Genomic DNA, 11,837 nt, shown 5'->3' with positions numbered 1-11,837 from the left:
GTGTTAGAAGCCAAAACAGTGGTTATTCTGGGGCAGGACAGAGACAAAAGGAGCTCTTGGGGTGCCAGTGACATTGTGTTCCTTGTTTTGTGTTGTGTTTGTAAAACCTCATCAAGCTGTACTGTTATTTTTCGTATACTTTTCTACATGTGTGAAAATGAATTCTTCTTGGTGAGGCTGAGCTCTGATGATAACTAGACTTCCATGTGGTAGACTTCTGGATCTCGCCCTATCCCAATCCCTCCAAACGGTGGGCTGCAGTGAACAGAAGCAAACCCCACACTGAAAGAAATTTCCTTTGTTTCTGGCTGCCCTCTGTGTGGCAGAACCTGCCAAAGGTTCACACCTCAAGCTGCAAGAAAATAGGTTTAAAATATTTTCCAAACTCTTATTGATGGCCAAAAAAAAAAAAAAAAAGAAACCAGAATTCACTGTCATTGAGTTGATTCCAATTCACAGCGACTCCTTTTGGGTTTCCGAGGCAGTAAATTTTTATGGAAGTAGATTGCCCAACCTTCCTTCCAAGGAGTAGCTGGTGGGTTTGAACCACCAACCTTCTGGTTAGCAGTCAAATGCCTTAGGCACTACACCACCAGAGCTCCTTTATTGATGGCCAGGGACTTTGTATTTTGGATATCATGGTGAGCTTACTTCTTACCTTTTTTTCCACCAGTTGCCATTGCGTTAATTCCATCACATGGTGCCCTCATATGTGTCAGAGTAGAACTGATTTTTTGGAAGTAGATTGCCAGGGCTTTTTTCTCCAAGGCACCTGTGGTGGACTAGAACTTTCAACTTTTCTGTTAGCAGCCAAGTGTGTTAACTCTTTACACCACGCAGAAAGTTAGACACTGACAACTAGCATTATGGGAAAATTCAGCAGTGGGCATGGTAGGTAGGAAGAGTATATGAATTCCACGTTGTACCTAGAAATCCCATGTCTTTGTTTTCTATGTTTATGTTATTATGGTACATTAATTAATTCCTTTTTATATGTTCTCAATATAAGAAGCAACAGCTCATTCCCCACTCCCTGGGGGATGGTGGTAAAAGATGAAAATCAATGTGATGATTTCTACTAATGTGTTCACATCCACAAATTTGTTCTTCCCCATGAAGTATAGTTGATACAATTTCAAATGAGCACTTTTTATAAAAAAGGAAAATAGCCAATAATCAAGTTGAACCCATAGCTCTTATCAGTTACATGTGTTCCCCCCACCCCTTGTTTTATCCCACATTCACCACAGATCTAATCATCTGATCATTCCAGAAATATTTCTAGGTTTTCTTTTTTTTTTTTAAAAAAAAAAATCCCTTGTGTAGACTTTGTTTTGCTTTGCTTTCTCTGTTAAAATCTAGGCTGCCCAATTATTGAGTTAGGAGCCAAATAAGTAATTAATTAGCTGAAATGGTAATTAATTTAATTTTTAAAACTATGTCGAGAGGAATAACTTTAAATAAGGAAATTCTAGTTCTAAAACATGTTCATTTATAATTGGCAAAATTATAATTTGGAAGAATTGGAAACTTAATATCCAACTTTAATCACTATGATGCCACCCCTCCACAACCTCCCACCTCCAAGAAAATGTCCCAAGGTAGTAGGAACTCAAGCTGGTCAATACACCCAACTCTTACAACAATGAAACCTTATGAAGTCCATTAGTTTAGTTTGAAATGAAACTAGCAGATAATGTGTCATGCTTGATACTGAAAGGAAAAAGCAAGAGGTTGGGAAACTATGTGTAGCTTCTTATAGTAAAACTACATTTCTATGTTTTCTTCAGAAATTTAAAGGAAAGAAAAGGCCATTTCCAATTTGACCATCTTCATTAATTAGGAGCATTAAGGTAATGTAGCAGGAAAGAGAAATTGGGAAACCAGATGGTTGAACAGAACAAGCACTGGATTAGGAGTGCAAAGACTTGAACTGGAGACCTGGGACCATTCCCTTCCTCTCATCAGGTCTGAGGACCAGGAATTGGAGGCCCTCCAAGAACCTCTAAGGCTCGCGCATTCTGGGAGTAGATTCTGAGCATAAGAGCCAATGAAAAGGACTCCCTGACTCCTTGTAGAGGCTCAAGCCATTTCCAGCAGGTTCACAAGGACATCCAGTGCTCCCACACAACTGCTTTTACATTGGACTTTCTTCAACAGAAGCCCATGAAAGGGACCTATGAAGAGAGTGCCCTGTCTCTCGCATCATGGGATCAAACACATCAAACAGCTTCCATCACTTCAAAAGGTACAGTCAATTACATCAAATTTGGACGTGTTTATTGCCCAGAGCAAGAAGGTCTGTTATTTAGGACTCCACGGAAAACCCCCTTGAAGGCGACAATAAAAAATGAGATGCTCAGAGTCTGACGCTGGATACCAGACCTCCTGGCCATGGCTTCTTCCCAGTGAGGCAACTGGACTCGTGAGCCCTCCACTAGGGAACTTTCTGTTCTTCACTTCCATTTTATTGTTGACATGATTACAGTAAGATTATTTTCAGACTCTTTTTCTTTCCTCTATGAAGGGCTTGACTGCTCTAACCCTGGCCAACTCCTTGGACTCAAATGCTGTCTAATACATAGCCCTAGCCTGTCCATTTACTGACCAGCCACTCATGAAACGCCACTCTTCAAAGCTTAGTTACATACCAATTCTACTTGGGAAGTCACTTTGTAGCATCTCATCCATCTTGAGCACTGAAATCCTTCCTAACACCCTAAAATCGAGACATTCCTTAAAACACCTGAGGACAACAAATTGGATTTTTCCAGACTTCCCCCATCTGTTTTCCAACCACTTCCAGATGGCATCTCTAGCTCCCTCTTCCCAGTCTGGCCCTCCTGCCTACCCCACTGCAGTGCTCTCGTGGTCAATGAAGTGAACATGATGCCCGCCAGGGCAGGAGGGCAAAACCTTCTTTGGTTTTAATGTGGGACTACCCCCACCATCCCTACAACTGTGCTGTCTTTGCAGCTGTAGGAAGACACACACGAGGACACATGTCACTTTCAGTGCAAGTTTGTTTACACTCCCAGTATCACAGCTAGTCACCATGTGGTGCTGTTGTTGTTGTTGGGTGCTGTCAAGTCAACTCTGACTCATTTTAAGTCCACGTGACAGAATAGAACTGCCTCACACGATTTCCTAGCCTGTAGCCTTATAGGAAGAGTCCTGGTGGCACTGTGGTTAAGTGCTCGGCTGCTAACTGAAACGTCAATGGTTCAAACCCACCAGCAAGAGAAAGATGAGGAGGTCTGCTCTCATAAAGATTATAGCGTTGAAAACCCTATAGGCCAGTTCTACTCTAGGGTCTCTATGAGTTGGAACCGACTTGACGGCAGTGGGTTTGTTTTATTCTGTGTTTTTGTTTGTTTGTTTTTAATCTTTATGGAAGCTAATGGCCAGATCTTTCTCCTGCAGAGCAGTTGGATGGGTTTAAACCATTGACTTTTCAGTTAGAATCTATGCACTTACCATTGCACCACCAGGGCATTCAAATTCTACTCTCTGCATGGGGAAGCCATACAGAAAAGAGGGGACAGGTAAAATGATGCTTTCCCCTGGGGCCATCAGGGTGCTCCTGGAGAAGCACCCAGTAAGACTTCAACTCTATCCGAAAATGGATACAAAACTGCTTTAGCGTGTTGGACATCACACATGATCAACTCAAGCTGCCCACTAAAGAGCCTAACGCTTTAAGAGGAAACTAGGCAAAGCGATCAATGGAAATTGCCACACAGCAAAGACGGAAAGGTTAAAAACCAAATGGTGTTTCCAGAGAAAGAAAATGCTCTTCCAGACCCTGACTTCCATTATGTGAGGAGCGATTTTTTTTTTTTCTTTTTCAGAAAAGCAGATTCTTCCAAGATGCACGCAATCCTGTATTTGCCCCTCATCTCCTCCAGCAGTCTGAGAAATTAGATGAAGGGAATTTCATTTTCTCTTCCCCTCTCACTGGTTTAAAGCGACTGCCACAAATACCACTCCAAGTATCAACAAAGAATCACCTCACCGCCGCCGAGCCCCACACTGACAAAGGACACAAAGAGCCTTTCCTTTTCGGCTGCCTGCTGCTGCGCTGACCACATATGACACACAGAAATTTCAGTGGAGGCCTCCAAAGTGATTCTTTAATTCCTTCCACATTGTTTGCTCCGAGGCATTCACTGATGTTTATGAACTGAGCAGCCAATTGCAGTATCATCCCACTCTGCCCAAATCCACCCCATAGCTCCTGAGTCCTGGTCAAGCTTTGCACCCAGACATCAACGATTGCCATTTGTCATCACCTTGAAACATCGGCGTCCTTTCTGACCACTGTCCTCAACAGCTCTCCCTGTCCCAGTGAAAATGCTCTTGGGGAGAAATGACTCACCGGCCATGTTGAATGCTCTCACCATCTGGCCGCAAGTTCCCATATTCCATTCTACATCTTTCTTCCCAGGAATTTAAGGCATTTTGCACACAGGACACCAGTGTTCAAGGTCTGCGAGCTGGCGCAGCAGAAGCTATGCCAGCCTTGGTTTGGTGGGGCTGGCATTTCCATGAGGCTGGCTCTCCCCCTCTGTGCCTCCTCTATGCCCCCTCTTCTACCTCCACAGACTCAGCACTTCCTCAAGAAGCAGACCTGCCACATATAGGAACTTGGAAAAGTCAACTCTGGTGTTTTCCTGAAATGTCTCATACAGTAAGGGAGGAAAGGGAAGACAGTGGTTTTAGCTGAAGTTTTCAGCAGAAAACAAAACTGGTGCCTCACAAATTGTTACTTACACCTGGCTGCTGGCACTACCCCTAGAATTCAGGGAAATCACCTCTCCCATCATCTTCATCTTCCTTCTATAACCTGAATTCAGGAGTGCTTCAGAAATGGGAGTCATTTTCCATTGTTTAATGACTGAGGGCACTGGCCACTCTGGGACAGACTTGTTAGTTGTGCCTTGAAACCATCATACCCTAACTCTTCTCCCAAGCCTCCTGCAGAAAGCCAGGGGCCAACTCTCCTAGTGAGAACCAGCCACCTCTGGAGCCAAAAAGTTGCTTGAGCTGGGCTCTCTCACAGATGATCACCAGGCCGTCTCCCCATCCCTGAAAGCCCTCACTTCAGCTCAAACTATGTTAACCATACAGGAACTCTCGAGGCAGAAAACTGAAGTCAGGGACCCCAAGAGAACACTTCAGCTCTGGAAGGTCAGGTTCAATAACATCTCATATTTCTAGCATCTCACGGGTGAGGCACTCCACCCAAGTGGCTGTAAGTACCACATATTAATATCATCATCATCTTCTTCTTTTTCATCATCATCTATGGCATTCTTTCCAAATGACATCATTTAATTCCCTCTCTTGATCAACAAAGTATGTAAACATAATTTAACCTTTTTACCTTTCTAAAAACCATCTATTGTACTAAATGGTAAGTTAGTCGACCCCTCAGAGTGGAAGCAATGGAGCTTTTTAAGGGTTATTTGTCCCTACACAAAGGCCCTCAAATCCTCATACTTTGGATGCTGGTGCTTTGTGGTGAACTCATTTTTGAGTGTTCCTTCACTGTCTGACGCCAAAAACCAAAAAACCAAACTCACTGCCGTCGAGTTGGATCTGACTCATGGCAACTCCTCCTTGGGTTTCCAAGGTGGTATCACTACGGAAGTAGATTGCCCAACCTTCCTTCCGAGGAGTGGCTGGTGGGTTTGAACTGCCAGCCTTCTGGTTAGCAGTCAAATGCCTTAGGCACTACGCTACCAGCTTTGTTATGTGCCGTCGAGTCGGCCCCGACTCATAGCAACTCCTCCTTGGGTTTCCAAGGTGGTATCACTACGGAAGTAGATTGCCCAACCTTCCTTCCGAGGAGTGGCTGGTGGGTTTGAACTGCCAGCCTTCTGGTTAGCAGTCAAATGCCTTAGGCACTACGCTACCAGCTTTGTTATGTGCCGTCGAGTCGGCCCCGACTCATAGCGACCCCTCCTTGGGTTTCCGAGGCAGTATCACTACGGAAGTAGGATTGCCCAACCTTCCTTCCGAGGAGTGGCTGGTGGGTTTGAACCGCCAGCCTTCTGGTTAGCAGTCAAGTGCTTTTAGCCACTATGCTACCAGAGCTAGTGGCCTTATAATCTGCTGTCAGACTTCTCTTTACCTAATCACTTCTAATTTGCTACACTAATCTGTAAACCACTTTACATGGAGTCATTGCCACCTCATGCGTGTCAGAGTAGATCCGTGCTCTAAGGGTTTTCAATGGCTGATTTTTCAGATGCTAATTATCAGGTCTTTCTTCTGAGGCACGTTTGGCCGGACCTGAACCTCCAACTTTCCATTTAACAGACAAGCACATTAACCATTTGCTCCTCCCAGGGACTCCTAATCCATGCAAGGTGGAAAACCAAATGAGTGATCTTGCAAGCACTGCAGGGCCACCACATTGCACAACCAATCATAGCCAATGCAAACAGCGCCCCCTGGAGTGAGTGAGGTAGTGCACACTCAGCTCCACCATACATGGGGAACACGAGACCTATAAACACTCCTCTCGATGCTTTTATTTTCCCCTTTTCTCTTTGTTATCATCTACGTTCTGGAGAGTTCTCAGATCCTCTCCCCGACCTCTGTAAATTGAGACTGTGAAATAAAGTTTGAGAAATGAAATGATGCAGCTAATTAGAAAAGAGTTTGGGCTTTTCAGACCTGGATTCCAATCTTAGCTTGTCCATGTAACAGCTGAGCAACCTTAGTGAGACACAGGACTCACTCCTCTGAGCTTTGGTTTCCTCATCTGTCAAATGCAGATAAAATCAGTCCTTGATAGATTGATAGACCACTGTGGGGATGAAATGCCACAATGTATATACAGTACTTGGAATGCTGCCAGGCACATCTTACGTCTTCAATAAACGTTAGTCACCATTACTCATTAAGGAGCTCTGATGGTGCAGTGGTTAAGGCATTGGACTGCTAACCAAAAGGTCAGCAGTTCAAACTCACCAGCTGCTCTTTGGGAGAAAGATGAGGCAGTCTGCTTCTGTAAAGATTGACAGCCTTGGAAACTCTATGGGGCAGTTTTACTCTATCCTCTAGGGGTGCTGTGAGTCAGAATCTACTCGATGGCAGTAGGATTAGTCATTATTCTTTTGATTCAGTGATACATCAACTGACTTTGGCTAAGCTTGTGCTGGGCAGGATGGTACGGTGTTTAAGACTCCACAGGCTCTGGAATCAGACTGCTTGAATGAGTATCCTGAGGACATCTCTTACAAGCTTATTACTTTGAGCAAGTTACTTAATCTCTCAGAGATTCAAGTCATTCCTCTGGATAATGGGGAGAATAGTAATATTTAACGCTCAGGGCTGTTGTGTGGTTTAAATTACTTAATAGACATAGAGTACTTAGAACACTATGTGCACATTGTAAGCACTTAATGGATATTGGCTGACCTTACTGGTATTATAAGCTCATTTTAAAGATGATTATTAAATGGCCTCAAATGCTTACTGCCCCTGCAGCCACATCCTTACAATATGACACTGAAGATTCCCATTAGGAGGTGGAGTCTATTTCCCCACTCCTTGAATGTGGGTTGGCTATGTGACTTGCTTTGGCCAATGGGACATTAGCAAACATGACACAAGCAGAGACTTGCCTGCTTTTGCTGCTCTTGGGACCCTGTGTCCACCTTGTGAATGAGTCCAAGCTAGCTAGCTGGAGGGAGAGAGGCTACCATACCCTCACTAACAAACAGCCTGCCAACAGACAGACATGGGGCCCACCCATGAGGCAACCTGCCAACTGGCTACAAATGCATAAATGAGCCCAACAGAGGTAAGACAAATCGGTCTGGAATGGAGGAACTGCCCAGTCAACCCACAGAATTGGGAGCCAAACAAATGCTTATTGTTTTTCACCTCAAATTTTGGGGTGGTTTGTTACATAGCACAAGCTGACTGATACAGGTCTTCTAGAGTTTAAAATGCAGGTCCATGTACCATTCTCACTCCTGAAAACTTGTCTGCCAGACCTCTATGGCTAATCCAGGAAAATTTTTTTTTACAATAATTTTATTATTTTTGGTGGCAATATACACAACCAAACATGCATCCATTCACAAGTTCTACATAAAGAGTTCAGTAACACTGGTTACATCCAACCAAGAATTTGATGTTGTAATCATTTGAAGGAGCCCTGGTGGTACAATGGTTAAGTGTTTGCCTGTTAACTAGAAGGTTGGTAGTTCGAATGCACCAGCCGCTCTGCACAAGCAAGATACGGTACTCTGCTTCTTTAAAGATTACAGCCTAGAAAACTCAATAGGGAAGTTCTATTCTATCCTATGGGATCACTATGAGTCAGAATCGACTCAAGGGCACACAACAACAAGACATTTTGAAATAAACACACACACATACGTAGCAAGCCCTGCACCCTGGCTAACCAGTCTTCCTAAAGAGAGTAAAACTCCCCTATGACATTTCTATTAAAATCAGCTTAAGAGGACAAGTTTCTTGGTATAATTATAGGCATAGATAGGATCTAAAAGTTGGAACACAACAAGCAGAAAAATCTGTGGGTAGAAAGGACTCTGAATAATTACATGAACCTTGGGATTGATTAGGCCAAGGGGCTAGAACTGGCTCAAGTTGTCCTCCTCAGAAAAGTTGTTACCAGCTCTTCTCATTGATATCAACCTCTTCTTTTGGACCTTCTATACTTGGAGTAAGGAGCTCTGGTAGCATAGTGCCTAAGGCTCTTGACTGCTAACCAGAAGGCTGGCGGTTCAAACCCATCAGCCACTCCTCGGAAGGAAGATGGGGCAATCTACTTCTGTAATGATACTGCCTCGGAAACCCAAGGAGAGGTCGCCATGAGTCAGGTCCGACTCGACGGCACATAACAACAACATACTTGGAGTATGCCTTTAGGCTTTGGATCCATTGGGCAATCGGCTTCTGTAGAGATACAGCCTTGGAAACCCAAGGAGGGGTCGCTATGAGTCAGGATCACTCGACGGCAGTAAGTTTGGGTTTTTTTTATGTGATCCTAGAGGATCTACTTCATCCAGTGTGTCTGAGTTCAAAGAAAATGCCAATTTTCTTGAAGGCGAGAAATTGGCTCAATCTCTCACAACACTTAGCAAAGTTCTGGGCATAAAGTCCATGTTTAAGAAAAATATATCAAACTCACTCCCATGGCTCAACTTTCTCCCAAGCCAAACAATAGACAGGGCTATGAGGTGAACAATTACACCAGGGAGGTACACACTCCTCAGAACAATCAACCAGGGGAGATGAGAAGGGCTGTATTTGCACAGGAAGAAAGCTCAGAGGGCAGGAATGCATAGGAAGAAGGACACACGGAAAAGGTAACCACAGGGAGGAAGTGGAAGAGAGCTGTTACATTCTAGGGATTGCAATCAACATCACAAAACAAAATGTACATGAACTGCTGAATGGAAAACAAATTTGCTCTGTAAACTTCCACCCAAATCACAATAAAAAGTTAAAAAGAAAGAAAAACATATCCGATTGCACAAAATTAAGTCGTGCATTTTCAGAAATTCAGTGATCATTACATGCAAGAAACTCTTGAAGTTAGAAGTGAAGAGATATTTTGTGCCCATTGAGGTGCGGCAAAGCAAGAAGGGCCAAGATCGCAGACTCTGAAGCCTGAGTATGAATCCTGACCCTACCCCTCAAATTACTAACCCTGCCTTAGTTTCCTCATGTGTAAGTGATGACAATAAAAGCCATTTGCTCATGAAGCTGTATGAGGATGAAGTGAGTTAATAAATGTAAAGAATGACATTCACACAAAGGGCACCCGATTTGGAAAGCAGCACCAAGTCTCCCTGACAAGGACAGCAGGTAGGGAAAGCGAAGAGGGGCTTCCACCTTGCTTTCCACTGTTACCCATGACCCTCTCCCCTCTGGGACTGTCTGTGATGGCCAAATTGGACTCACAAGTAGTAGGAAATCTAACCATTCTCCACTCCCTCATCCTCAAATTCAATCTGGTAAAGAGTAGAAACCAACAGGCAGGAATCCAATGAAGACCCTGTTCTAATAAAAGGAACAAACTCCTGATACATGGATAAACCTCAGAAATATTATGCTCAGTAAAAGAAGCCAGACACAGAAGACCACATATCATACAATTCCATTTATATGAAATGTCCAAAAAAGGCAAATCCATAGAGACAGAAAGTAGATGAGTGGTTGCCTGGGGGTAGGGCTGGGATTAGGGATTGCCTGTAAATGAGCATGAGAGGTGATGGAAATATTCAAAAACTGGATTAGGGTGATTAGCAGAACTCTGTAAAATTCCTTTAAAAAAATGACTGACTTGTACACATAAAACAGACGAATTTTATGGTGTGTAAATTGCATCTCAATAAAGTTATTTTAGAAACTTTAAAGGGCTTAGAGCACAGCGCCTGGTCCAGATGAACACTATGTAAGTGTTTATTAAATAAAATAAAGAAGCTCTGTACTGGGGAAAAGCTGGGCAGTGCAGTGACCCCAAAGATGCTGAACCCCCCTAGTCTGTCTAACCCATTGTTCACCCCACTACCTCCCCCAGGGATCTGAAGCTGTAGTTCCTCTCCTCAAGAGTCCAGGATGCTGCTAAGCCAGCCATATGAGTCTCTTTGGCTGCTACTGTCCCTCCCACTGCCAAAATTCTATGCAGTTTATTAAATGCCTCTTGTTTATGTAGCTTATGATGCCAAGCTGTATTTTATTACATTGAACCAACTACTTTTATGCAAGCCTTTTTTTAGAGGGGAGGGGAATGGGGTTGTTGGGAAGAAGGAATGATCGCACTATTGAGGGAGGGAGAGTCTTTAAAACCGTGGCTCCAAAAACAGCTGCTGATTATGCACGAAAGTCCACACATCCCTGCCCTTGATAAATGTCATACCACAGGGTAGCCTTAACTCTCATCAAAGAAGGGTCCTCTTGGGCACAAAGAAGGAAGGACTGAGGAAGGACTAGTTAAAGAAAGGGAAAGGAGGAATGGGATAGGAGAGAAAACCCAGCTTGAAATGGATTTACAGCAAGGCTCTGCCCCGTCATAAGAAGAGGTAGGGTGTCTTTTGTAATAAAGTCCCTGGAAAAGACAAATAGTCACAAACATACAATTCTTATAAACTTGTGGCTTTAGCATCTTTTCCCAGACCATCTGCATGGAGCTCTCAGGCCTGTGAACTTCTCACTCCACCCATTGGATCTCCTGGCCATTGTTATGAACTGGCCCATCAGTTTCCATCAGGCCACATGCTCAATTGCTCACCATTTTCCACATTTACATCTTGGAGTCTATCTTCCTGGCCATTAGAATGCATCACCTGTCCAACTCTTTTAAAAGGGAAAGAAATACGATTTCATCTTCTCTCAGTCTCCTCAGACTTGGCAAAATGGAACCCTGAAGTCAAGTTCAGACCTAGTAAGACCAACTGACTCCTCCTACTCAGTGTCAAGAGTTTATGCGTGCAAATCATTTGAGACGATTTATGGAGCACCCACAAGTGACAGGAGCTGATTTCCTGGGACCCGGGATACTTCTCACAAGTGAATGTGCATCAGCTGTCATCCACTTGGAAGGGGATCTATGTAGGAGATCCTTGATAGAGAGGTAGAACCATGTGGAACAAAACTCAAAATCATTTGGAGGGAATAAAAAGGGAGGGGAACCAGGTTTGCTGGTCTGATAGAGCCTGGTGGAACCACTGAGACTATGGCCCCTAAATGCCCTTCAGGTCTGGAATTGAACCCACACCTGTGGTTTCCAGCCAAACAAAACACAGGCGTATGAGTTGAACATTTACCTCAAGTAGATACACTCTTTG

The sequence above is a fragment of the Orycteropus afer genome, unplaced genomic scaffold, assembly GCF_000298275.1.
Source record: "Orycteropus afer afer isolate SDZICR_OR568_19922 unplaced genomic scaffold, OryAfe1.0 scaffold00546, whole genome shotgun sequence".
Taxonomy (NCBI): Eukaryota; Metazoa; Chordata; class Mammalia; order Tubulidentata; family Orycteropodidae; genus Orycteropus; species Orycteropus afer.
This window is presented reverse-complemented; position numbering follows the sequence as displayed.